The sequence below is a fragment of the Grammomys surdaster genome, unplaced genomic scaffold (assembly GCF_004785775.1).
Source record: "Grammomys surdaster isolate TR1022 unplaced genomic scaffold, NIH_TR_1.0 66, whole genome shotgun sequence".
NCBI classification, from domain to species: Eukaryota; Metazoa; Chordata; class Mammalia; order Rodentia; family Muridae; genus Grammomys; species Grammomys surdaster.
In genome coordinates, this window is record NW_021604568.1 from 8,064,822 (window position 1) to 8,090,461 (window position 25,640).

General features: G+C 41.2%; 1 protein-coding gene across 1 annotated transcript in view; it reads left to right on the forward strand.

The window, feature by feature from the left end:
- Positions 1-25,640, forward strand: part of Sorcs3 (sortilin related VPS10 domain containing receptor 3) — a 590,390-nt gene that overhangs the window by 183,632 nt on the left and 381,118 nt on the right. The window lies entirely within an intron of this gene.

Below are 25,640 nucleotides of genomic sequence, written 5' to 3' on the forward strand. Positions count from 1 at the left end.
ATTCTCATCTGCATGGTGGCGTTCACGCTTCCCATAGAATGCTACTAATTTTATTTTGTATTACACTGTAACATGAAATATTATAATGAGTAAAAAGACCGATGTCTTTTATTTTCTTTTTATTTATTTTTCTCACATACAATACATCCCAACCTCAGCCTCCCCTCCCTCCACTCCTCCCAGTGTCCCTCCCACCTCACCTCCTTTCTCCCCTACATCCATTGCTCCTTTGTTTCCTGTAAGAGAAGAACAGACCTCCAGTGATATCAACAGAAGACAGCATACCAAGATGCAAGAAGACTGGTCACCTCCCCTCGTATCAAGGCTGGATGAGGCAGCCCAGTAGGAGGAAAAGGGTCCTGAGAGCAGGCAAAAGAATCAGAGACAGCCCCCTCCTCATGTTGTAAGGAGTCCCATAAAAACACCATACTAAATAACCAGAGTATGTACCATGCTTCATGATTACCACCTCAGTCTCTGTGAGCCCAGATGAGCCCTGCTTAGTTGATTCTAAGGGCTGTGTTCTCTTTGTGTCCTCGATCCCTCTGGCTCCTACAATCTGTCTTAACAGCTCATATTAAAACATATTTTTTTCAGCTCAAAGGTTGATTTGCTCATTTTTTATTTTAAAAGAAGTTAAAACATTGGGCCCAAGAGAGTTCTATGAATTGGATGCACTGTACCCCTTGTCCCTAAGAGGATAAGAAGGGCAACTTGATGACAGTCATGGGGCACATGGGGCATGACGGAGAAGGGCTGGGAGCATATGAAGACTCTGACTTTAGTTTTGATGCTAGGAGTTCCTCTGGATGAGGAGCAGGTGTGTACGAACCCTTAAGCCTCCTTTCATACCCTGTATACTCACAAGCACACGGGCATGCAGTCGCACACCGGGCCACAGCAAGCAGCATCAGTTGCTGTGACTTAGAACCTTGTGCTGTGTGCTTACTGCTGCAGGCCTGGAGGACTTGTGCGCTTCCTCTCATTTTCTCTGCAGAGTGTCAACACTGGGGAGGACGCTTCCAAAAACAGAAGCTACTTATCTGGCTGCTGCAGCACCCAATGCCATGTCCTGAGGGCTACCCGGGGTCTTGTTGCAGGGAGTCTGGAGTATGAGATGTCTCATTATCTGCCTGCAAGCTTGTTGAAGGCTAGTCGGAGCAGATCTCACTGAAAAGGGAGTCAGTTAAATTAAAGTTTTGGAGCTAGCTTATCAGATGGCAGAGGCCTGCCTCCTTTTGAATAGGTGGTACTGAATTTTGCTGTTCAGTGAAAGTTGGCAAAGGTGTAAGTTATTTCCACCTCTAGCAGTTGAGAGCCAGGAAAATTCTACTCATGCAGTTCTGCCTCAGAATTAGAGCCCAGAAGCCTTTCCTAAAGCCCCCAAACAGAGATGCTGCGTGATACTATAAGCCTCATTCCTGTGCAGTCGGTTTGGTCCAATCACAAAAGCAGTCAGTAAATCCCGGCTTTATGTTTGGAAACACCTATGCTCCACACTCTGTGTTTTCAAAAAGGTTTGGCTGGTTCCAAGAATGACCCAGGCAAATCCAGAGAACGTGGCCCAGGAGCTTGATGATACAGTTTCTGAAGTAGTGAAGTGTTCCCTGAGGTGAGAGCAGCTAAGTGCTATGTTAGACACAATATACAACCCATCCACTCCAGACACCCTTATATCCAATTGCTAGAGTTTAAGTGTAGGTTTGTGCACTGAGTGAACTCTGAAACTCAACCTTTGGGCTCTTTATTTAGCCTCTGTGTGTAAGATTCCTGGGGCTACCACAACAAATGACCCCGCATGGGTGGCTTAAAGCTGCAGACCCTTGCTGGGGCAGTGGTAGCACATGCAGAGGTAGGTGGATTTCTGAGTTCGAGGCCAGCCTGGTCTACAGAGCGAGCTCCAGGACTGCCAGGGTTACACAGAGAAACCCTGTCTCAAACAACAACAACAACAACAACAACAACAACAAAACTAATAATAATAATATAAAATAGATACTAAAAAAAAAGCTGTAGACCCTTATTCTCTCTGTTCTGTACTCTACAAGCCTGAGGTTAAGGTAGTATTAGGGTTTCACTCCACCCTGGAGACTTTAGCTTTAGGGAGAAAAATTTCCTCATGTTTTTCAGTGTTTGGAGGCTGCTCACAGACCTCATAAGCTCATCCCTCCAATCCTGACTTCATCTTCACCTGACGATCTCCTGTGTCAAGACTCCCCACCACATCCCTGATCATGGCTCTGTCCTTAGATCAAGGCCTCCACTTGGGTAATATGAGGTGACTTTATTTCATGATCTGTAGTGGCACTAGCAAAGATGCCTCTTGAAAAGTATACAGTGTAAGGACCAGGACTGGGTCCATGTTTTATCACAACCCACCATCCAATACCACAGTGATCTCTAAGATGCAGTTTCTTTACATAGACGCTTCGGAGAGTACAGAACACATTTGTGCCCTTGGTAGGTTTTGCTTGTGGTTCTTCAATCACAAACACCACATAGTTCCCTGGAGTGACTATGCTCATCCCCTTCTAGGTTTAGAGTCCCAGGGCTCAGGGAGTCCTTCTTTCCTTCCCCCACTCTGATTAAAAGACCCCAGTCTTGGAGTCTTTATTCTAGAAGTTCACATTTCATTGCCTGGCTACCTTGTCCTTTCCAGTATTTAATCACTATTTGGCATGTTAAATATTTACTTATTGATTTATTTATTGCCTACAGACAACCACTAATGTCTAGGCTTTAGAGAGGGGAAGGCTTGCTTATTTTATTTATTTATTTTTTTAAAATATCCACTTAATGCTATGCCCCCAGCACCTAGAGGAGAACCTAGCACTCAAGAGGTGTTTAATACATGTTTGCTCAAGGAATGAATTAGTGGATGACTTGTAAGGATTAAATAACAGCGTAAAACCACTTAGGACGGTAACGGGTACGGTATAGGAAGCCCTTACTCTGTTGTCATTGTTAACGATTATAAAAGCCCTGCGTGTTTGTATAGCTTTGCATTTTCACTATTGACTTAGCATTTAGGGATCCATGGCTGCAGGGTCTCCTGTGAGGGAACTTCTGGGCCATTGCAGGGTATTTTCTGTGTCCTTTAGTAATTAGTAGTGACCTTAAGGATTAAGACAGGAGTTAAGGAGGGAGGAGAGTGTCCGGAGTGTTGTTCCTTGGGTTTTCTGGGGGAAATCAGAATATTGATGTGTACTTTGTTAGAGATTTTTTTTGTATGTGAAAGCTTTGTTGGTCTACAGGTGAAGAGGGGACCAAGCAAGAGGTAAATTGCGAGATGGGGTGGCATGGGGACCCACCCAATTATCCAAAGGGGCCCAGCCCCAGGCTTGTTCTTCCCGTGCAGTAAACAGAGAATGCACTCCATATTTTGTGACATTCTGAGGATTTGTAGAGATTTATGGGCTTTGCCTGTGGATACATGTCAGATAAGGATTTTTTTTTTGTTGGATTTCAGGGTTTTCTCATGTTGATACAACCCACCTTAGAAGTTCAGCGCTACAACATGAATGAAAAGGATGCCAGTCCTAAAATTTTGCAGGCTTTCCTAGTTTGTTGGGGCCACTGAAGAGTTCAAGCATTTTACAGTCCTCTCCACTTGTCTCCAAGCTCCCTTAGTTCTCACTGTCTTTTCCTGTACAGAGTTTACCATTAGAGCCCAGAACACTCTGATTTTACTCCTTAACCCAATGGACTGATAAGAAGAAACTAAATTAAACATTCGTCCTTTCAACTTCCTGCTTTGGTTTACTGTGCTTAACCATGTTCAATGAGAACTTGGTGAATTTATGGGTGATGGAGAAGCCCTGGGGTAACAGATGTGTTGATGGAATGACACCCCTTGCTACATTTCAGTGGGATGGGGTGGTTTGCTCTCACTGGGGTAATAATTCAGAGGGCCTCTACCTCTTAAAAAAAAGTAAAAGTTGAAGGCATCCACGGTTCCATGCCTTGAGGGATTTCTTTTGCCATTCTTTGGTGTTGTTAAGCTAGGGGTAGAAATAGTTTTTGTCCAGTAACACTGGGATGGCTGTGTGTAAAGCTGTCATTTAGTACAAATGTCTGATGATCTCAAAGGACACAGCATTGTTCACAGTATTGGAGTTCAAGTGCAAAGAATCGATGACTCAGGACTGATTTTTTTTTTGAGACACAATGCTCCCCCTGAAAGATCCGGGTCATGAGACTGATGAGGAACTTTCCTGGATGGTGCTGGGAGATTCTTTTTCAATGTTGTTGTCCTAAGAGGAATTCTCCACTTGAGACAACTGTCCTATACCTGTCTTCCACATTTCCAACTCATTTGGGGTGTGGGTGCTGTAGACTGACAAGAAGAGACTTTCTGGGTAATCCACATGGGGCCCTGCTTTTGTGACATTTCTATGTGCCTCTGCACATACGGCTACCCTTGCCTCATTTGGAGTTACTTTAAGTTGTTTGGAGAAGTTAAACTCTCATAAAACCAGGTAATTCACTGCTGGAGCTTGAAATATTTGGTTTTAAATATATGTCATGCTCAAGAGTTGTGTTTTGGCACGTTTGATTTGTCCATCCTTAGTGTAGTCTCTGACAAAGGTCCCTGAGGGTTTAGCCTCAGATAAAAATACAAGATATGAATGAGGTTCTCATACATGTGAGATCCCCCAAAAAGCCTGGGGTCTCCACAAGTGTGGTTTGTCCATAGAAGCTTTCTTCTGGGTATTAGGTTAGGGGTTCTCAGAGCTTACATGAATCTGTAGTTATCTAGGCATAAAAAGAGCCAAGAAATAATGTATGAATGAATAAATAAATAAATATCCCTTAAACTTTTGATGGACATTTGATCTTCATCTGTCTCCTCTCTTGCTTTATTTCAACTGCTTCTTTGCAGAATGGGAGCCATTTTCCTCATAGAAGAGTCCTTAGACTACAGGCTTTCCTCCTGGGTGTCTGCCTTCTGAGTACTTAGAGCAGCGTGTGGATTCCCGGTTAGGATGTTTATGGAGGGAGCCTGCTTACCCACTGGGCATATCCTGCTGGAGACCCTTACATCCCTGCCTTGCATATCCCCTCTCTGCTCATGCTCAGATTTGCACTGTTATACCTCATGGATGATTTATCCTCAGACTATGAGCTTCTCTGGTTGTGGACCACGTGCCTTAGGTGTTTCCCGATTTTCCATGTATAAATATTTAAATTGCATCTTATAAAGGCTTAGACGTCCAAGTGGAGCTTCCAGGAGCCTCTAGCCAAGCCTCACCTCAACTCCTCCTTACTGCCCTCTTCTATGGATTGAGTTGTATTATTCTCTTGCCTCTTGGGAATCTGTGGCTTTTCATCTGCTTTGCAAGCAGTTGTCGGAACCATTTATTTCCTCCCTAATTGTTCTGTCAGTGACCTTTCTCAGGGATGCTGCTTTTTAAATATAAAATGGAGACCTTTGGATTTATTAATTTTCTGTTTGCCAAGAAAACCCTGACGATAATTGCTAAGACTTCCCAGAAGTTATTAGTTTACAAATTTTAATGACACTCATGATTTATTTATATGCTTCCCTCCTTCTACAGCTGCTCACACAATTCCTTAGTGGAATTCCCGCCGAATCTCGGTGAATTAATGGAAACAAAACTGCAGATTGGAATGACATATTTTTTTTCACTAGGCTGTTAATTAAAAAGCTTTCTGTCTTATTCATTAGACTCTTCACATGTGAGGTTCCAAAGGCTGAGCTGATGTAGGACGTGAAATTCTCTCTATAGAACTGGGACCTTTTCCTATTTGCGCTCAGTGGTAATGAGTCTGATAAGAAGTCCTGAATGGGTCACAGAACATTCAGTTGAACAGGTACCAAATGAGCATCCATTGTATAAGTAGCCCTATGCACACTGCAGGGACTGACAGAATAAGGATGCCGCGATGTTTAGTTTGGTCGGAAGATGTTTGTACGTAGGCGACTGAGGCAAGTGTATGCAAGAATATGTGCATATACATGAAACATATTGCTGTCTTCAATGAGGTGCTCTGCTCTGCAGGCACTTATGTTTCCTTTCACTCTTTCTACAAACAATGTAGAACAATTGTAAGGATGAAAAAATTGTAAGGAAGAAAAAATTGGTGTGATACATATGTTATTTTACTAGATTTTATTTAAAAGTGTGTTTGTGTGATGTGTGCATATATTCATGTTACGCATGTGAGTGTGTGTGTTGCTCACCCATGCAGACACCTGTGGAAACTAGGAGTTGACGTTAGAATATCTTTCTTTTAACTGTTTCTCCACCTTAGGTTTTGAGATAAAATTTCTTACTGAATCTGGAGCTTGGTCTTCAGGCAAGGCTGGCTGGCCCGTGAGGCCCTGGGATATGCCTATTTTTGTTCTGCAGTGCTAGAGTTACAGGCCATGCCACTATCTCAGACTTTTATATATGTGTGCTGGGGATCTGGACACAGGTGCATTTTACCCAAAATGCCATCTACTTAGCCTCTTAATTTTTTAAGTTAGTGTAAATAGTGATGTGTTTCATTGTGGTATTTGCATATATATTATATATAACATATTATATATAATTGCATATATGATATACATGCATGATATACATCTATACATATGTACATCTATACATATGCACATATACATATATACACATGTACTTATATACATGTGTACATCTATACATATATACATATATATGTGTGTGTGTCTGTGTGTGTATTTATATTTTTCTTCTATTCATACCCTCTTTCCTAGTCCTCTGTGGGGCCCTCTTGATGGTGTTCTTCCTTCCTACCAACAGTGCTCTCTTTGCCTTGCATGATCCTGACTTCTCTTCCTCCCTTGCCATACTTCATTTTCTACATTCTTGACCTACACAGACAACCCCACATCTGCATCGCTATACATGCACACAATATACATATTTGTCTGTGTGTATTTTATATGTAAATACATTTAAATCTGGATTCACATATGAAGGAGCAGAGGCAGTTTTTATCCTTATGTGTTTGGCTTATTCCACTTGACCTAATGATCTCCATCCACTTTCCTGTTAACCTCATGATTTCATATTTCTATATGGTTGACTAAGATTCTATTATAAATATATACCACATTTAAAATCCATTCATAAAAATCTGCTAATGAACATCTAGACTAGTTCCATTTCTTCACCGTTATGAACAGCATGCATGTGCAAGTATGCTTGTTGTGTGTTGACTTACAGTCCTTTGGATACACACCCAGAAGTGGTACAGTTGAGTCATATCCCAGTTCTATCTTTAGTGTTCCTGAGGAACTTCCAAAGTGACTTCTGTAGTGGCTGCAGCCGTTTGAATCCTCACCACTGCTGTGCAAGTGTTCTACACTCCCCACATCCTCCCCAGCAACATTTCCCTGCTGAATAAAAGCACAGCTTTCTGCTTCTGCAGGATTGAACCTCTTTAGAGAAAAATGTGTCCCTTCCTGTTGTCAGTAGAGGAGCAGTTGCAGGATTTTCAATGTATTCTTAGGTCACCTCTGTAAAATATACATAAAAAAGCAGCAGCAAATAAATATTTGCCTATAGCTTATGCCGTCTTTCTGTATATTTTAAAATATCGTTAGGTAGCTTATGGTACCTCACACAATATAAATGCTATATTATCTAGGGAATACTGACAATAATTGTGTTGGTATTTACCCTAATTTTTAAAAAATATTTTGGGATTGGGTTAAACCTTGGATGTAAACCTGCAGATATGGAGGGCAGGCTTTATTTCCTGTATCTTTTTCTGGAGCTACTTGGGAACAGATGGGCTTAATGAAAAACTTTGACACTCAGGTCAATACTTGTTGAAATGATCATTATTTGCTCATGTCCTCTAAGCTCAGATGCTCCCACTAAGTTCCAGGAGAAATGGTGCTGTAAGCTTTACTTGAAAAACTCCAGAATTGCAGAAGCATAATACAATGTCACCTGACAGGATTTGTGGAGTCTTCTTTAGGTACTTGACTGTTTGGGATGGTGAAGGCTACTGAGTTTCTTGGTTTAAATATGGTGGCAGGGGTTGTAATGACTTTGATGATCTTTTGAACAAGATGCAAGAACTGATTTCCAGCTCCCTCAACTAGGTGTCTTCTGGAGACATTTTGTTTCTTCTAAGCAAATTTTGGGAAAACTACATTTATTGAAGAGGATACCATTCAATCCATGGAAGCATTTGTTCTAAATTATAGAAGAGAGGCATTTGCTCTGAGTCTTAGGTCACCAGACATCTTACTTTACTGGGGAATTGAGACTGGAGAACACTAGGGAGGTAGATCTGGATTATGGGTTTAATGTTCTTCCATGTATTATGAGAAAAAAGCACCTTTTAATAGCCTGGTCTGTTTTCTTCCACTAGCCAGTACCCTGGCATGCATAAGTCTTGATTTGTGTCCAATGCTGCATGTGTGGACTGTGTCTGATGATTCGTGCCCAATGCTATAAGTATGGACAGTGTGTGATGATTCGTGTCCAGTGCTATAAGTATGGACTGTGTCTGTTGATTCGTGCCCAATGTTGCATTATGGACTGGGTCTGGTGCTTGTCATTTTATGTTGCTTTCCCTCTCTGCATGTGCAGTGCCTGTTTATCACAACCACAGGCAACCCCAGCATTGGTAGAAGGGGTGCAGAATGCTTCTCCTCCCTTTCCCCAGCCTGAGCTCCCTCTCATTTTCTCAGCAGTAGATTCATTAGCCTTCTAATGAAGTTAATAAGCGAGCAGACCAGACAGTCCCGTCTAAAATAACATTTATAAATGGATGCTCTTCCCTACTCTCAAAGGTAGACTTTAATTTATTTCCCTGCCAGATGTCCACATGTGTAAAACTATGATAGGTGGGCTCTTGGAAAGCGGTTTAAAGCCAAGAATGAGAAAAAAAGTTAAATTCGCAGAGAGCCTATCTATTTTCACATTTATAGGAGAGTAGATTTTATACACCTCATTCCTGCTTACATAGATAACGACCATAAAGATGAGATAGCCAAGTTTCATTGTTACCTTTCTATCGTTCAGTGGCCAATTACTTTATTGGACATAGAAGTTCATGCCATTAGGAGGCTTCTGGCAGCTTCACCATAAAGATCACTGCCCCAGACACAATAAATTGATAAGTGGCAGCTACGCTCTGTCACATGTCAGTGAGATTTCTTTATAGGAATTCCTAAGCTTCCAGGGGAAGCATTTCATGTCTTTCTGCTGCTTCCAAGCATAGTGTCCAAGTCAAAGCTAAAGTTAAGTTTTAAAATGCAATACAATCATCTTTTAAGATGTTCTCTCTTTCAACAAATCCCTCAAATTTGAACATCTCCTCACATTTATGGCAGGAATGAGTGTGAGATCCATCTAATTGAATATTCCATTTCATAGATGGATAGACAAAGGCTGTGAGGGAGTTGGCAGCCAGTGGGACCTAAATCCTGGGACTTAAATCCAGGTCTTCAGTGCCCAGTGGCTGTTTATTCTTACTGTGGTATTAGCAATCATGCCTGGCCTTTTCCACTTGGTTTTGTGTTTCATAAGACATCTTTGGATAAGGGATTCTTTGGGGACTAGAGACTTGTTTCCTTGGATGTGTGTCTAAATGATTTTCACTTTAGGTGAATCATCATGAGAATCACCTGGGAAATTTAAGGAACGTCTGTTTCCTGGGCCTCTTTCCAAACCCAATGAATTGATTTCTGGGGCCAAGGTCTAGGATTCCACAGTTTCAGAAAGCTCTTTTCTTAATTAGTCATTGACCTAAGAGTCTTCATGGCCATCTTGGCATCTATAAGATTCATGGGGATTTGTTCAGGAGAACCTTTCCCCTGGCTCACCAGGCTCCCTGTGCCCACTTTCCCCATGTCTGGCTCAGAGTGACAAGCGCAGAGACTTCCAGAAGCCCACAGTTGCACCTTCATCATTATAAATGACAGCCATTAATAATTGCAATGGGCTCTGGCACTTACTAATTAGCTCCCATTCTGTCAGCATCAGGCCTGTCTGATTGGGCAATTAACATTGATCTTGGAGAGCGCTGACACAAGAGGCTAGTCTCAGGCCCTGACTCCTTCTTTGAGGTAAACCTTATGAAGGTAAGTTGGCAGCTGGGGAGTCTTAGTCTCCACAGGGAATCGGGTGACATTGAAAAGGCTTTCTTGCCACAAACAGAAAAAAAATCGCCCCAGCTTAAGTTACATATTGTATTTGTTGGAAGGAATCTAAGACAGCCCTACTTTCGGAGGAAGAAAGCAATGAAACAAAGCCTCACAGATGGGAAAGTTCTAGGTTTCTCAAGGTGCCACAGTTGCTAGGTGTCCTGGCTTTACTTTCTTTTGAACTGCTATCAGGTGCCTTCTCTGTGGATTAAGTACTTGCACAGAGAGCCAAAGGGACAAGTTGGGTTAAGTAGGTGAAGTTGAGACAGTCTAGGAGGGTGAGAATTGCCATGTCTGCCCTGACTCTGTCTCTGCATAACGATATAGGAACAGCCACCATGGACAAGTCCTTCAGAACACAGCCTTTGAGAGATGTCACATTTCCTCCTGAAATCCTGTACAGAAGTAGCTTAAAATATACCAAATTTGTTTTTTGTTGTTTCCCTGCATAGCTATTGGTTGACTTCAGATAATGCTTTGGCTTTGGTAAGTTTCCCCTAAAGGTCAAGGAGTTAAAGCCTTGCTCTTTGGTGTCTGGCATTTTGAGGGGGGTGATGGAACCTTTAAGAAGTAGTCAGGTCTTTAGGCAACTGCTTAGATGCCTAAGGGCATTGTGGGACTCACCCACCATCCCCCCTCCTCCTTTTAATCCCTCTCCTCCTTTTTCTCCTCTCATTTGCTCTCCAGATGAGAATCTTGCTTCACTTTATGCTTTTGCTACAAGGGGGCATGAATCAACATTCCCAATTAGTTGTATAGTGAGCCACTAAAAACCATGAGTCAAAACAAGCCCCACTCTTTGTAAGTGAATCATCTCAGGTCTTTCATTACAGCAATGCAAAGCTGATTAATTCTGCCAGCATTTTCCCAGTCTTGGTGCTAAATTTTCACATCTGTTCTTCTAAACCTTAGGCAGTCCCCCATAGATTAAGGTGATACGATGGGCCAGATTTATCATTATTTTTTTTCTTTTGTAATACTCTCCTCTACTTGAGCTCACCTAGAGATGTAAGAATGCTTTTAAGCATCTTCAGATCCTCCATGCCTGTTATGATGGACAAGGGTAGATAATTGCATATTATTTAGGTCTGGAGTGCCATCTCACATGCACCATGAATTTTATGTATGTGTGATTGTGTGCATGCATATATGTGAGTATAAGTGTGGAGGAGTAGGTTTGTTTTTATACCTCCCATAGACAAGATATGGAACTGTTCTTTCACTGTAAGCTTCTCTAAAGTTGTACATACTAAAAATGTGTGCGTGCGTGCATGTGTGTGTGCGGGTGTGCGTGTGTGCGTGCATGTTTATGCATGTGCATGTGTGGATGCACATGGAGAGATCTGAGGATAGATCGAAGGAGTCGATCTTTTCATTACTCAACCCTGAAAACCATTATTCTGGGCTGAATCTCTGCAATATTGCTTCAAAAAACTTGTAAAACACGGAGCAAGGTAGCGTGTAAAACCTAGGAATTGTCTTTTTCTCATTTAGCATAGATCCCTGGAGATCTAAGCAGGGCATGTGTACGTTGACAGTTTTTTTTTCCTTTTCCACACATTCATTCTTAGTGATTTTATAGTCAGTAGAAATATAAGTGTCATTGCTTTAGTGTGTTGATTCTTTTGTGTCCTTCATTTATTTGAATTGCTTTTAAATGCTTGTTATGCATTCAGCATGTTTTAGGGGCCTTCTAAGTTTGCAGTGGGACAGAGGGACGTCCCTGGGCGAGGGTGGGAGGATATGCTGTACTTGACTGTGCATTTGTTAAGTTCATTTACTTAGACCTACCACATAAATAAAGAGAAAACTGTAATGTACACTAACTAAGAGATGAATGCCAAGGTAGAGATAGGAAGGCAGAATTTTGAAAAGATGAAAAAGAGGATGTGAGACAAGGAGATAAAATAAAGGAAACTTTACTTTCCATTCTTTGAGAAATAATTCTGGTTTTATGTGTATGTGTACATGTATATGGGTCTCTGTACCTGTGGGTACACATGCGCTTGTGCGAGTGTGCGTGTGTGCGTGTGTGTGTGTGTGCACGCGTGCACATGCTTGTACACATGAGCATGAAAGCTGGAGCTCAAAATGCAGTGTTGTTCCCAGGGGTACTGTTCACCTTATTTTTTGACCAGGAGTTGTTTTCTCATTGGTTTGGAGCTCACTGAATATTCTAGGCTGCTTGGCTAGCGAACCTCATGAGTCCTCCTGTCTCCACTTCCACAGCATTGGGGTTGTGAATGCTTTCTACTGTGGCGTCTTGTCCCTTCAAGTAGCTTCTTGAGGTCAACTCAGGTCATCTGGCTTGCATAGCAAGTCCTTTAATATCTGAGCTATCTCTCCAGCCAAACAATTACGCCGTAGCTTAGTTCTCACTTAGGGAGATCAGAAGGTGGTATGTCAGGAACCATGTGGGAAGTGAGCTTTGAAGGGAAAGTCAGACCTTGGTGGGGGATAGGACAAATGAACTTTCTAGGTAAGTTCAAGGTTAAATTCAGAAGGGGAGAGAAAGACCAGAGAGCATTCAAGAAATGGTTAGGAGGCTAGAATGGTTGGCATGTGTGTGGATGTAGTTTTGGGAAAGGTTACCATGATTAAATCGAATGGAAGTTGACAGGAAGTGGAATTCACTTTTCTGTGGACAGAGTAAAAGAAGCAAACTCCATGGACTAAGACTGTAGAAGAACTGAGTTAGGATGGAGCCCTGAGCAAGTGATTTGTTGTAGGGTGAAGTTGTCCACTAGAGGGAACTGTTGGGAGACTTAGGCTGTTCTTACCACATCTATCAACTGAATCATTCATTGCCTGTGTTTGCTTCTTCATTCGTCAACCCCCGTAGTGTGTGCAGTGATGAGACGGCAAGAAGATGAAATTGGAGAGCAATTAGAAACTTCATTTCTCACTAGAAATCGTGGGTGTCCATTGTATGAGTCCAGATTCTAAGTGCTTGAGCCTAGATGCACTGACTGGCCTCAGTGAGTCTTGGTGAGAAGCCACTAGGGATGAGGCTTCACTGGCGTCCTGTTCTTAGATACAGGTCAGATATCAAGAGTCTGAAAGCATCAAGTATGGGTTCCCTGGGGGTACTGAGTCTCTTAGTACATAGTATATAGGTAGCTTGGATGCTTGAGCTTAGTCCATTTCCTTCCTCAAGGGTGCTTCCTGTGTGGATGTGGGCAGTGATGGCCAGAATGGTGGGTGGTGATGCAAGAAAGCACCAGCGTCTTGAACCAGACCTGATTCTGATTTGTTCTGATGCTTTGACGATCTATCTTTTATCTTCTTGGAATACATTTGCCCAAATTCCTGCAGTCTTGAGGACCTAGGATGCTATGAAGGATTTATTTTTGTCAAATGGAAGAAACAATGAATTTCTTAAATGCTCCTTTTCTCTCTTTTTGCATATTTAAATTTTCATATGATTTTATTGATAACAATAATTTTCCAAAGCTTGATAAATGAAGAGTACTCTTATGTACTTACTGTGCAAATCCTGTTAACATTGCAGTACCGTCTTGGCATATGCATAACTATATATTTTTACCCATATACTTTCACATAATTGAGATCGTCTTGTATAACCAGTTTCTCTCTTATTTTATATAAAGTTTGACTAAGCATTTTTCTCTGTTATTCAAAGTGCTTTCCAAGCACACATTTAATGTTAGTGGAATAGGGTATTATATTGCTATTCCATAATTTACTTAACTGTTTGTTCTTCTATTTTTTGGAGATTTAGGTTGCTTTCATTTCCCTCTGTTTAAAAAGTGTTTGAGTGTTCTAATACTTACCTGGGTGCATAAATATTTGTTCTTATCTGCATTTCAGATTCTTTCCTTAGGATAGCCTCTTGGAGGAGAAACCTTAAGACTCAGCACATGCTGTCAAACTGGTTTTGAGCAAGGTGCATTTTGGAAACTTTTTGGCTAGGAAAGGTCAATTCTAGGATTCAGAGAGAAACACTGCAATAGTTTGTGGTGTGGTCAGACACGTCTATTATGAGATTAACAGTAATTTGTGTGCCAAATGTTTTGTAGGATTATTGGAGAAATTTGTAACATAATCATATCCTTGAAAAGATACACTTCCAGATTCAGAGGATATGCATGCCTCCTGCAAGCCAAGCATTTCCAGGTCCATCTGCTTTGAAAAAGAAAAGAATGATGGCATCATCATCAGCAACAATAATGATGATAATACTTGTCATAGTTATTGGCCACTGTGTGCCAAGTGATTATAGGAATGAAAACTATATGGTTTGTTGATCCATACCATAATCCAATAGGGGAAATGACAGTACCACCCATATTCCACAGCAGATCAGTCTAAAGGTTGGTGAATTGAACTAATTTTCCTGTGTAAGAGGTTGTAGTGTTAGAATTTGATTTATATCTGCTAATTCTAGTTCCTCTGCATTTGACCCTCTTCTAGATAGTCCTGCTTGGTTGAAAGTTGCTGTTGGTATTCTAAAAAGTCTAAGCTTTATGATTTTCCCAGTGTAAGATCCTGGTGTACTGGCTCATGTGAAGGGTCAAGACATCAATGACATTTTTCTTGAATCAGACCTATGACTTCTTCATTTGAAAGCACTGTCTGCTACAGTATTATCAAGAGAGTGGTGCTGATGCTTGGGTCTCTGTTTCCCTAAAGAGTTAGAAAAGGTCTCAACTCCTCAACTCTTTGAGCAGACATTGAGGTATGTATGGAAAAGGAACATACGTGTTTTGCATCCATTCTGTGCACCATTTGTACATTCTTGATAGTCACTATTAGATAAACACATGAAGTCTGGTATATGTTACCTAGGTTCAAAGCCTAACTCTGCCACTTGCTAGCTGTCAGCTTTGGGCAGGAGATCTCCTCTTTCCTTCATTTTCTTATCACTGGAGAGTGCTCAATGGTAGTACCTAGCTGGGCAGCTGAGAGGATGCTGGAAGATGGGTAAAGTGTTTGCGGTAGTGCTCAATTGTGTAAGTAATGCTTTGTGAGTATTTTAGTTTCTGTCACAATCTCTCAGCCTGTCCTATTTCCTGTGTTGAAGTCTCCTGAGTGCCAGGGCTAAGCTCACATTTCCTCAGTGTAAGTAGTAAAAACTCTTGGAATACATTCTTAGACCTATTCTTTTGATGCCTCGCTTTAATATAGAGGTGGCACAGATGATGCATTTCCTGAAATGAATGAAGGGTAGTCACAGACTTTGCAAGACAGTGGCAGCACTGGACTCAGAAGGTGACTCAGGGGAGACTTCTCCAGGCTGTGTGTGGAGATCAGTTCCAGATAGACAGGGGGTCCTCATCTAAGATGTTCACATTGGTCTTACTCCCAAGCCCTGGAAACCAGCAGGCAATCTGTGGGATTCCTTGGCCTGTAAAAGAAACTTCTGCTTTCTGTCTTCATCCTCATGCCTCTTAGATTTCCTCCTACACTGTTCACACTGAATAGGTGGCCTGTTCTACTCCAGTACACTTTAGTGTTAATATCGATGCAAGCTGTGAATTTGAAGAAATGCTTCAAGTTGTCACTAACCAGGAATTGCTGAATTTGGGGCAAGGGAGATTCTAAGCAAGGCTTTGAAAAGTTCCTGTGCCACATGGAGGATCAGCCTTCCTTGAGAGCCCGACTGAGCTAGTCAATGAGGAGAAAGGTCCTTGGAGACCAGGGAGAGACAGAAACCAAGTTCGTATTTTGTCAGCCATATTCAACAAATTGGTTATATTTGGTTGAAACAAGAAACAGTTAATGGACTTTATGTGATTTTTGACTTTATTAAAATTCTATGTATTTATTTTTGAGACTGCAACATACTTTCTTCTGTTTGGTTGTCTACTTGAATGTTTTTTGTTTGTTTGTTTGTTTTTCACAAATTCTAACTAGCTATCTGTTTCTGACTTTCTCCCTTGGTGTAATATGTATGCTTTGGATGTGATATACAAACTGAAAGTCTTGCTGAATTGGATGCCAGTATTTCCATCACTCTTTTCATGTCTGTTTTTGTAGTTTACTTTTTCATGTAGTAGATGTCTTACAGTCTGTAAATAACCACGTTGATATAATCTTTACTTACAGAGCTGCATTCTCAGACTTAAATTTCTGTGATTGGAGAGTTCTCACCTTTTAAACCTGCTCTTGTCATAGCACATCCTGAGAATCGATGGGAAATACACACTGAAATGGTTGAATAAGCCGTGACAATCATTTGGGGAAACATCTACTTGCCTTGTGTTCAGTTATCTCATCTAATCCTCCTCCCAAGCTTCTGAAGCAGGCATTATTGAGCCTTTCTGTTTCCTGTATGGGGAAGCTGAGATTTCAATACAAGAGTCCTCTAGTCATCTGTATACTATATAGGCAGTCTTGGGCTATTATTAGCCAAGATGGCAGAACCATGGTATATTCATAACCAAAGAATTTCTCAACTGGCAACTTTGGTTGATTTCTCTGAGTGGTCTCTACTCCACTCTTGCCACTTCAGATCTGGGCACCAACTCTGATGGGAAATAAGAAGTCCCAAGCAAAGCAAATCCTTCTGCAGAGTTTGCTGCTTACTGTTTAGCATTCCTGCCTTTATTGTCACTGTGACCAGTATGGGAGTCTCTTCTCTTCTTTGAGCTATTTAGCAGCCAGCATGTGTTCCTTTCATCTATGCCCTTCCACAAACACCTTAGTCCAACCCTGTCTTCCTTTGGGGTTTTCTCCTCATTCATTTGTTACTTGGCGTGACTTGTGTAGTCTCTTAAGGCCACCCTTCTCATCCGATTGTGTACTTGGCATGTCGTCAGTGTGTAGAAATGTCTCTTGGGACAGTCAGAGGAGGATGATGTATTGGAATCTCTTTGGCCTTGATGTTTAGAGTCCATTGAAAACCTGTCTGCTCTTGACAGATGTTGCTCTGCAGGTGTCTTAAACATCCCATTGTCAGGCAGCCTCCTGTGGATGCTTGGTTCTTGGTGACCTATCTGTTCTTGCCACCAGCCTTGTCCTGGCAATGATTCCTTTTCTATAGCTAGTCTCCTGTCACAGCTAGATGGTGTAGAATGAAATAAGTGGATATTTTGGAGTAATGACATGCTCTGGAAGCCATCCAGCTGAAAACTGACAGTGTCACATCCAGAATGACACAGTTTTCAAAATTCGCTGGGTGTCTAGTGGCAGTTGCCAGGCTGCTTATCAGAGTTGACAAAAGGGACATTTTCAAGAGATTGGAGTGTAAGTGGAGGCAATATGTTGGGGGTTTTATCATAATTGCTAGTGAACATTGAATGGCGACAGTGTGCCAGGAATAGGTACTTTCCAATATGTCTGATCTAAGCATCCTAATGGCAAGATGTTTAATAAAGTACTGGGTCTGGTGTGAGCAAAATACTGTGAGACTAGAGGACTGCTTTGTAGATTTCTAGTTTTGCTATTTTGTCTAAAGATACAAGGAATTGTTAAATGCTTATAAAAGATGTCAGTTATTAAAAGAGACACTTTGAATAGATTCTTCTCTCCCAGGAATGTCTGACAGGAATCTTAGTGATACTATAAATACAGTCCTAGATTCCAGTGAATCTTTCATGTATTGCTGGATGAATCCAGCCACAAGAGGATCCATCTAGCTTTAGACATCTTAGAAAAATCTTAATGTCCTTTGCTATGCACTGGGACCAAAGCCACACCTAAGTCCTTCAGGGATTAGCCACTTTTATTGCCAGTACCACATTTGGGACAAAGTCCTGACGTGAAGGTTCCAAATGCTTGTACACAAAGGACTCACTGGATGATGCTACCTCTCTGTCTTGGATGTTTGGTGTGCAGTGTTGGCAGTGTCAGCCAATGAACACTGAACCAGGATGCTTTGAATCTGTATCAGAGAAATCATTGGGCTTTTTGTCTGCTTCTCAAGGTCTATTATTAAAGCAGCAGAGTTAAGATAATGACACCCCATTTATATAGACTCAGAAGGGCCTACAGAGATAGAGGGGTAGCACAGGGGTAATGATAGAGGGGTAATAATATGTGATACTAGGAGATCCAAATTGTGGTTATTTCACTTAACTGAGAGCAAGCCTGTTTTTTTCTTATTGAAGGCTTCAAACCAGTCTAGAATATTCTTATTTTCTCCCATTCCTATTTTTCTCTCAGATCTCTATCCTAATTCCCTTTTACCTTGTACATTTTCAACTCAAGGTATTTCTTTCCTAGTGAAATACCATTTGAACATCCAGAGAGATGTCCTGGCTGGCCAACCCTTCAGTCCATTGCTGGACAATTATTATTATATAGCTCGTGTACAAGTTCTTTATTTCACTAGTCTTTCACCCACCACATTACACAGTGATTCACTGAGAGTGAGGGTCACCTTCATTGGATACCACATGACTCTTCACTGGGAAGCACTATGTTGACACATGGCAAGATTCATTTGCTGGAAGGGAAGCAGAGAAGAGATTCAGGAAGAAAGCATGACTCTGTAGAAAGAAGCCAAAGGAAATGGGAAGATGGTAGATGGCAAGTCTTGACCTGAGCTATAGGTCTTTTTTAAAGGACTCTCTCAGCTGGATTGTTGATGCCCTGCATCAGCCATAAACAAAGCTTTCCCCTCACGTTCAAAGGATGGAGAGAGAGGATGGTCTTTGTCGGGCATCAATAGGAGGGGTGGGTGGGGGAAACATCCTTGTAGAAGCAGGGGAGGGGGGATGGGATGGGGGTTTTCTGGGGAGGGGAAGAAAATAAAAAATAAAAAATAACATAAAAGAAAGATGAATTGTAAAACAAAAGAAAAAAAGGAAGGAAGGAAGGAGGGAAGGAAAGGAAGGAAGAAAGAAAGAAAGAAAGGGAGAAAGGAAGAAAGAAAGAGAGAGAGAGAGAGTTGGAGATTTGCTTAATATATCTTGGCTAAGGAAAGAGGTTGAACTGAAATAAAAATGAGCATATTTTGAGCATTTTTTTTTGTTTTTGTAAAGGAAAGTGGACACCTTTGAAAAATCTTGAGATCTTTAAGAGATTTGCAACTAGATCCTTTGCTGTTTAGAAGGGTAAAGAGTAAAAATATGAACCTAAGATATGAAGACAGGCGCTGAGCTTTTTCTTGAAAAAAAAATTCTGAAGAGTCATACTCAAGTGGGACCTTGAAGGAAAATAGCTTCCTTTAAAAATGAAATTCCAAGGTAAGTAAGGAGAACCTGATAGTGAAAATCAATCAAGCTACGGCTCAACACACAGGGAATGGAGGGAGGGTTGGCACTCCGGGTTTCTTTGGTGGTTTTGACAGTGAGCTTCACATAGAGGCTGTGCTGTGTGCCTGTAATTGGTTACCACACTTTATGGAATGGAGATAAGTAAGGGTTGGAACTATTTATTATTATTTTTTGAATTAAATTTATTTATTCATTCACTGTACAGCCCAATATCAGCCCTTCCTCTCCTCCCAGTACCCCTTCATGTAAGTCCTCTCTCCAGTCCACCTTCCCCCTTATCTTTTAAGAATGGAAAGCACCTTGAGTATACTCTCCCAGCATATCAAGTCTTTGCAGGACTAAGCACATCCTCTTCCACTGAGCACAGACAAAATGGTCCATGTAGGGGCTTGGCATCCTCAGGCAGGCAGGCAATAGGCTCAGAGACAGTCCCTGCTCCAGTTGTTGGGGACCACACATGAAGACCAAGCTGCTTATCTGCTATATATGTCCAGACTATGCTCTCTGGTTGGTGATTCAGTCTTTGAGAGTCCCTGAGATACCAGGTTAGTTGACTCTGTTGGTCTTCCTATGGAGTTCCTGTCCTCTATGGGTCCCTCAATCCTCCTCCCAACTCTTCCATAAGATTCCCAGAGCTCCATTTAATATTTGGATGTGAGTCTCTGCATCTCTTTCCATTGGCTGCTGGTTGGAGCCTCTCAAAGTACAGTTATGCTAGGTTCCAGTCTGCAAACATAATAGAGTATTGTTAATAGTGTCAGGGATTGATTCTTGACCATGGGATGGGAACTATTCTTAGATCATTTGCATGCATATCACATTCTCAATGGCACCTCATTTGTAGTATGACTAACACTTGGCAAAGAAGTGAGAGGGGTGAACACACTCAGGACAGAGCTTAGAAAAGTGAGCCTAAGAGAAAAGAAGACATCAAAAAGGGGATGGGGACATGAGTAGAGTGGTTTCTGTGGGTGAAAGGAACTAAGGTTTGGCTTAATTTTTATTCAGTTATTTCTCCCAAGCAAAAAGAAATGAACAGTGATTAATGCAAGGAAGGAAAGGGGTTATGTAACAGAAGTTACATTATTATGGTGAAAAATAGGGGGATGACTGTGTAAAAGGGTAGATATTTCTGAAAGAACAAATTATGTAACTCATTTCTTAAAGAATTATACTTACCAGGTTTGTTGATCCGAGAATTCTTTGTATTTCCAGAGTTAGGAGGATTAGTCAGGTCCGTCACTAATTGCTTATACTGTGAGATAAGCTACTAAATCTGTTAGGTCATGTAAAGGAATAATTTTGGCGCCTGAAGGAACCTGAGTTTGAACACTAGATGCCTCAGCTATCAGTTATAAATTGATGGACAAATTATGCAACCTTCTTAATCCTCACGTGAATGTCCTCATATGGAAAGCAGGGACAAATGTTGCTTAGAGGGATAACATGGGAATTAACTTCCAAAGAATTATCTGGAGGCACTGTTAAATGTGTGTGTGCGCTGTTCTTTTCCATTTTCTCCCTGGATTCTTTTAAAAAATTGACCCCAGTATGTGTGGTGTTCAGGAGTTTTTACTTAATCCTTACTAACTTAAGTGCTTTGCTTTTGCCACATCTTGAACATTTATTCACAGTGCCCATTCATTCTTTATACTTTAATATGAGCAGGAAGGATGAATGACTTCAGGTATTTTCTGGGGGTGGTCTAGAGCTGCTTAATTCCCTTTTCATAGCAGGCTTTCCCATCCCAAGGTAGATGGTGTCTATACTCTTATGTAATGGACCAACCAGTAAAAGCAGAGGGCACGAGAAAAGTGTACAACAGACCTGGTAGTAACTGAAAGTGTTGAATGGTACATAGTGGTGTGGCAGGGGCTATGTATAGATGAAAGAAAGGAGACAGAAGGTGGGAGGAGGGCACTTTTATTAAAGTGGCCGGGGGATATCTCACTGGAAGCAGATCTGGGACTATGCCGAGGCAAGTGAGATGCAGTTCATAATATTAAGGAGGCTTTTACTCTTGAGTTCCTGTAAGCCCCTCCTTAAAATTTGCATCCTAGATACCCTGCTCACTTTCTCCTGCTCATCCTATCACTGATTAAAAGGTGACATTTAAGCCAAGGCCTCAGAGATAATGAGGAGGAATTCCTTCAAAGAGCCGCTTGGTCATCAACTAAACAAGCGAAGATTGTTTGCTGTGGTTCATTTCTATGTGGTACAAAGATATCTGCGTAAATCCTCTAATTGCCAAAATTGACCCATCAATGTTAAAGACCCCTTTTAAGTGGATCATTTTCTTCCTTTTACACAGCCATCAAATGCAGCACTAATGAGGGGTGGTATTCATCTTGTTTTACAACCCTGAGCCTTTCTATACTCATTATCACACAGGAATTTGTCTCTGTGGTTCTGAGACAGAGGAGCCTCTATCATTGCTTCATATCCTCACACAGAGTTGTTTTTTATTTATCAAGGATCCTTGTGGCACAGTCCAAGTGATTCTTCTTTTTACTTTATTCGGATTGTGGAACACTGCAGAGGTCTGTTTTCTGACAGAGGGAGACAGCCTTGATGATCGTCTTAAATGTCTATAAAGAATATGTAAATGTCTATAAATGACATAAATAGTACAGGATACTACTGAGCTGATATAACTGATATAATAATATTTTAGCATATTAGTGCAAAACATGTTGCAAATTACTCAAAATTCAAGCAAAATTCTAACTCCTGAGGAACCTGCTATGTTGCCTCCTCTAATATGCTGTGAAGGAGGACTTCCCTGGGAGAGCCCTGCAACATTAGGAAGTGGACTTCTCATGGGCCTGTACACCTCTGGTAATTTATATCATCTAGTGAGTCTCACATCTTCAACTCAGGAGAGTGTTCCTCTGAATAAAGCTACTCCATAATCATAGCTTCCAGTTTGGACCCAGTCTAAGCAGCCCAGTATTTCTTCCTGGGTTTGTTTCATGATGGAAAAACCCTGATCATGGCAAGATAGGATTCTGCGTAGAATTTTCATCAAGATCAATCCTATGGCTTCAGAATATCAGACTTTCCTTCATTCCACACATAGACCCTTTCAGGTTAGGTTTCACTTGAGTTGGGTGCTCAAATTCCTAAGCTCTTTCTTTTATTGCCTTGCCCAAGGACATCAGGAGCAACCAACCAAGCTTATCATAGTCATTGTTTTCCAAAGGTATTTATAAGCATCTTAAAGGTCCTCATCATAAGTGATAGATTAGGCCTATACAATGCAGGAAAAATTTTGTGTGATGCTGTCATCAATTCAAGTCCTAGACTGACCTAGTTCTCGTCACTACTGGAACTAGTCATTAGCATTTTTAAATGTGATTACATAGAGTGCTAATTCCAGAAAATCTAGATCCAATTTTGGAAACTTGACCTGAAGATTTGTAAACTCACTCTTAAATTCAGCTGCACATATACACACATGAGATATACGTATGAGATATACATATGAGATATACATATGAATGCCAATAATGTGTTTGCCATCTTTCTATTATGTTAGTGCAATACCTAAGATTACCAACCTATAAATGGAAGAAGGTTATTTTGGATCAGTGGTTTGGAGTTACTCTCCTATGTTCATGGTCCCATCCCTTTTGGACATGTGGAGAACTATTATGGTAGGAATACACTGTGGAGAAGAACACTTTCTTCATGGCCAGGAAGTGGGAGTGAAGAGAGGCAAGGGCTCAAATCCTCCTCAAGGGCATGCTCCATAGTAACCTAAGGATAGCCTCCTTGGCCCCATCTCTTAAAAGTTTTCCCATACCCCTGTAGTGTATCACATTTACTATAGTAACATTGGGGGATATTCAATATCTAAACTCTTAAAATATCTTATACGCGATTGACATAGGTGACAATGGAATCTAAGAAACTCCTGATGAACTGTAGTTCAAGTCTGTATAATGATCCAGATGGATGATTGCTTATGTCTTGTCTCATAGGTTTGTACATAAAGTCAACTGCCATGTATCAATCAGAGAGACCCCTCTAGTACCTGCCATCAACTGTTTCTTCTCAAAGCAGAGGTAGACCACACTATGCACCATGTTGAAAGTGTGCCAACCATTGGAATGAGGTTGGGGACCCCTATGGAAGAGCTAGGGGAAGGATTGAAGAAGCTGAAGGGGTGACGACCCCATTGGAAGATCAACAGTCAGTTAACCTGAATCCCTGGAAGCTCCCAGAGACTAATCCACCAACCAAAGAGCATACATGGGCCGGTCCACGGCCCCAGGTACATATGTAGCAGAAGACTGCCTTATTTGGCCTCAGTGGGAGGAGATCTGCCTAATCCGGTAGAGATTTGATGCCCCAGGGAAGGGGAATATGTATGAATGTGTGGTGGGATGGGTGGGTGAGTGGTGAAGTGGGGTGGGTGGGGGCACACACTCTCAGAGGCAAAGGGGGGATTGTGAAGAACTCTTGGATGGGGGGCTGGGAAGGGGGCACTATTTGAAATGAAATAACTGTTATAAATGAAATAACTATTATAAATGAAACAATGAAAAAAAGGAAGTGTGTTAGGTTCAATGTTTGAAATTAGGACTCAGAAGGAACAAGAGGATGCATATTGCTGTGTGTATTGCTTGGTGTTTACTACCTGCATTTTCTCACTGTGTTACATAGTCTACATCACCGTACTCTACTTTTCCCATCTTCATAATGAGCATAATGATAATATTCACCACACAGAGTTATCGTAAGGAAGGAATCACAGGTAGTAAGTTTTTGTATTATTCCCTCCCATATGGGAAGGGTTCTAGAAATGTCCTCGATTGCTACAATATCATCATTCTTTTGTTAGCAGTGAAGTGTGAGGATACACATAGATAATAATGTAAAAAAAATCACACATAACAGAAGAGAGGGGGCTGTACCTGTGTTAAAGAGTCTCCATGGCTAAATGACCAAATTTCAAAATTATGGATGTTATTAGGAATATCATCATTTACCATGTCAAACACATAACAGAGCTTTCTCTGTTTGCAGCAACCGACTTACCTGTGGCCCCCATGAAGGTATTTGGTAAATGTTGTGATCTACGAGTTTTTCTGTTCTGCAACTAATAAAATGTTATGTGACTGTGGAACATGGTACTTGGGGAAACCTGTCTGTGTTACTGAGCCATGGTCACCCATATTTAACTCCAGAGTAAATTTGTATCCCTTATTCCCTTTGAGACTGCTTTTGTGTTGACAATAACCACGAGAGACACACAGAAATAAGAAGCAGATACCAGAAGCTGGGTGAAGCACCAACTACATCGCTGAATCATGCTGAGTGGCACTTGAACAATCACTGCCCAGATGAGCCATTCCTTTATGTGTCTCTGCCAAGAAGTGGGGCTTAATAACCTAGAAAATTCTTTGAGTCATTAATTAGTAAGGTGAATGTCAATTCTCTCTGTCTCTCTGTCTCTCTCTTTTTTTTTTCTGTGTGTGTGTGTCTCTCTCTCTTCCTTTTTCTCTCCCTCTCTCATTACATACACACACATACACACACAAGGGTAGGGGAACCACAGCAGAAGGGCAGAAACTAGGGGTCCCATCTATCCATAGTATGAATGAGTGTCCCAGGTGTAAGCCCTTCCTCTCAGCCCCTGGGGTCAGGGAAGTCCCAGTCTCCTCCAACACTCACTAATAATTATATCTCCATTCTTATTCATAAACATTAGTGCTGTACTTCCTGACAAACCCAAGTCCATTAGAGAAGAGAGACACTGAACTGTCTTCGGTTTGAGGCAATGGATATGGAGACACTCATTTATGAATACTTGAATTTATTCCACCAATATCTATTGAGTTCTGTCTTGTGCCATGATCTTTGTCAGGCCTTCATGAAATTCACATGGCTTTATTATCATCAGTGTTCTTGTTCTTCTTTCTTTTTTAAATTTAGTTTTAATTAAATAATTAATTAATTTTTGAGACAGGGTTTCTCTGTCGAGCTCTCATTGTTCTCGAACTCATTCTGTAGACCAGGATGGCCTTGAACTCAGAGATCTGCTTGCCTCTGTTTCTCAAGTGCTGGGATTAAGGTATTCCACTACTACCACCTTGTTTGTTTTTGTTAAAAACTATTGTTTAGGGCTCTAGAGATGGCACAGTAGGCGAAAGCACTTTCTGTCTGACAATGCAAGCCTCAAGACCTAAATTTGATCCTCACATCCTACATAAAGGTAGAAGGAGAGAACAGACTCACAGTTACCCTTGAACTATCTATCTATCTATCTATCTATCTATCTATCTATCTATCTATCTATCTAT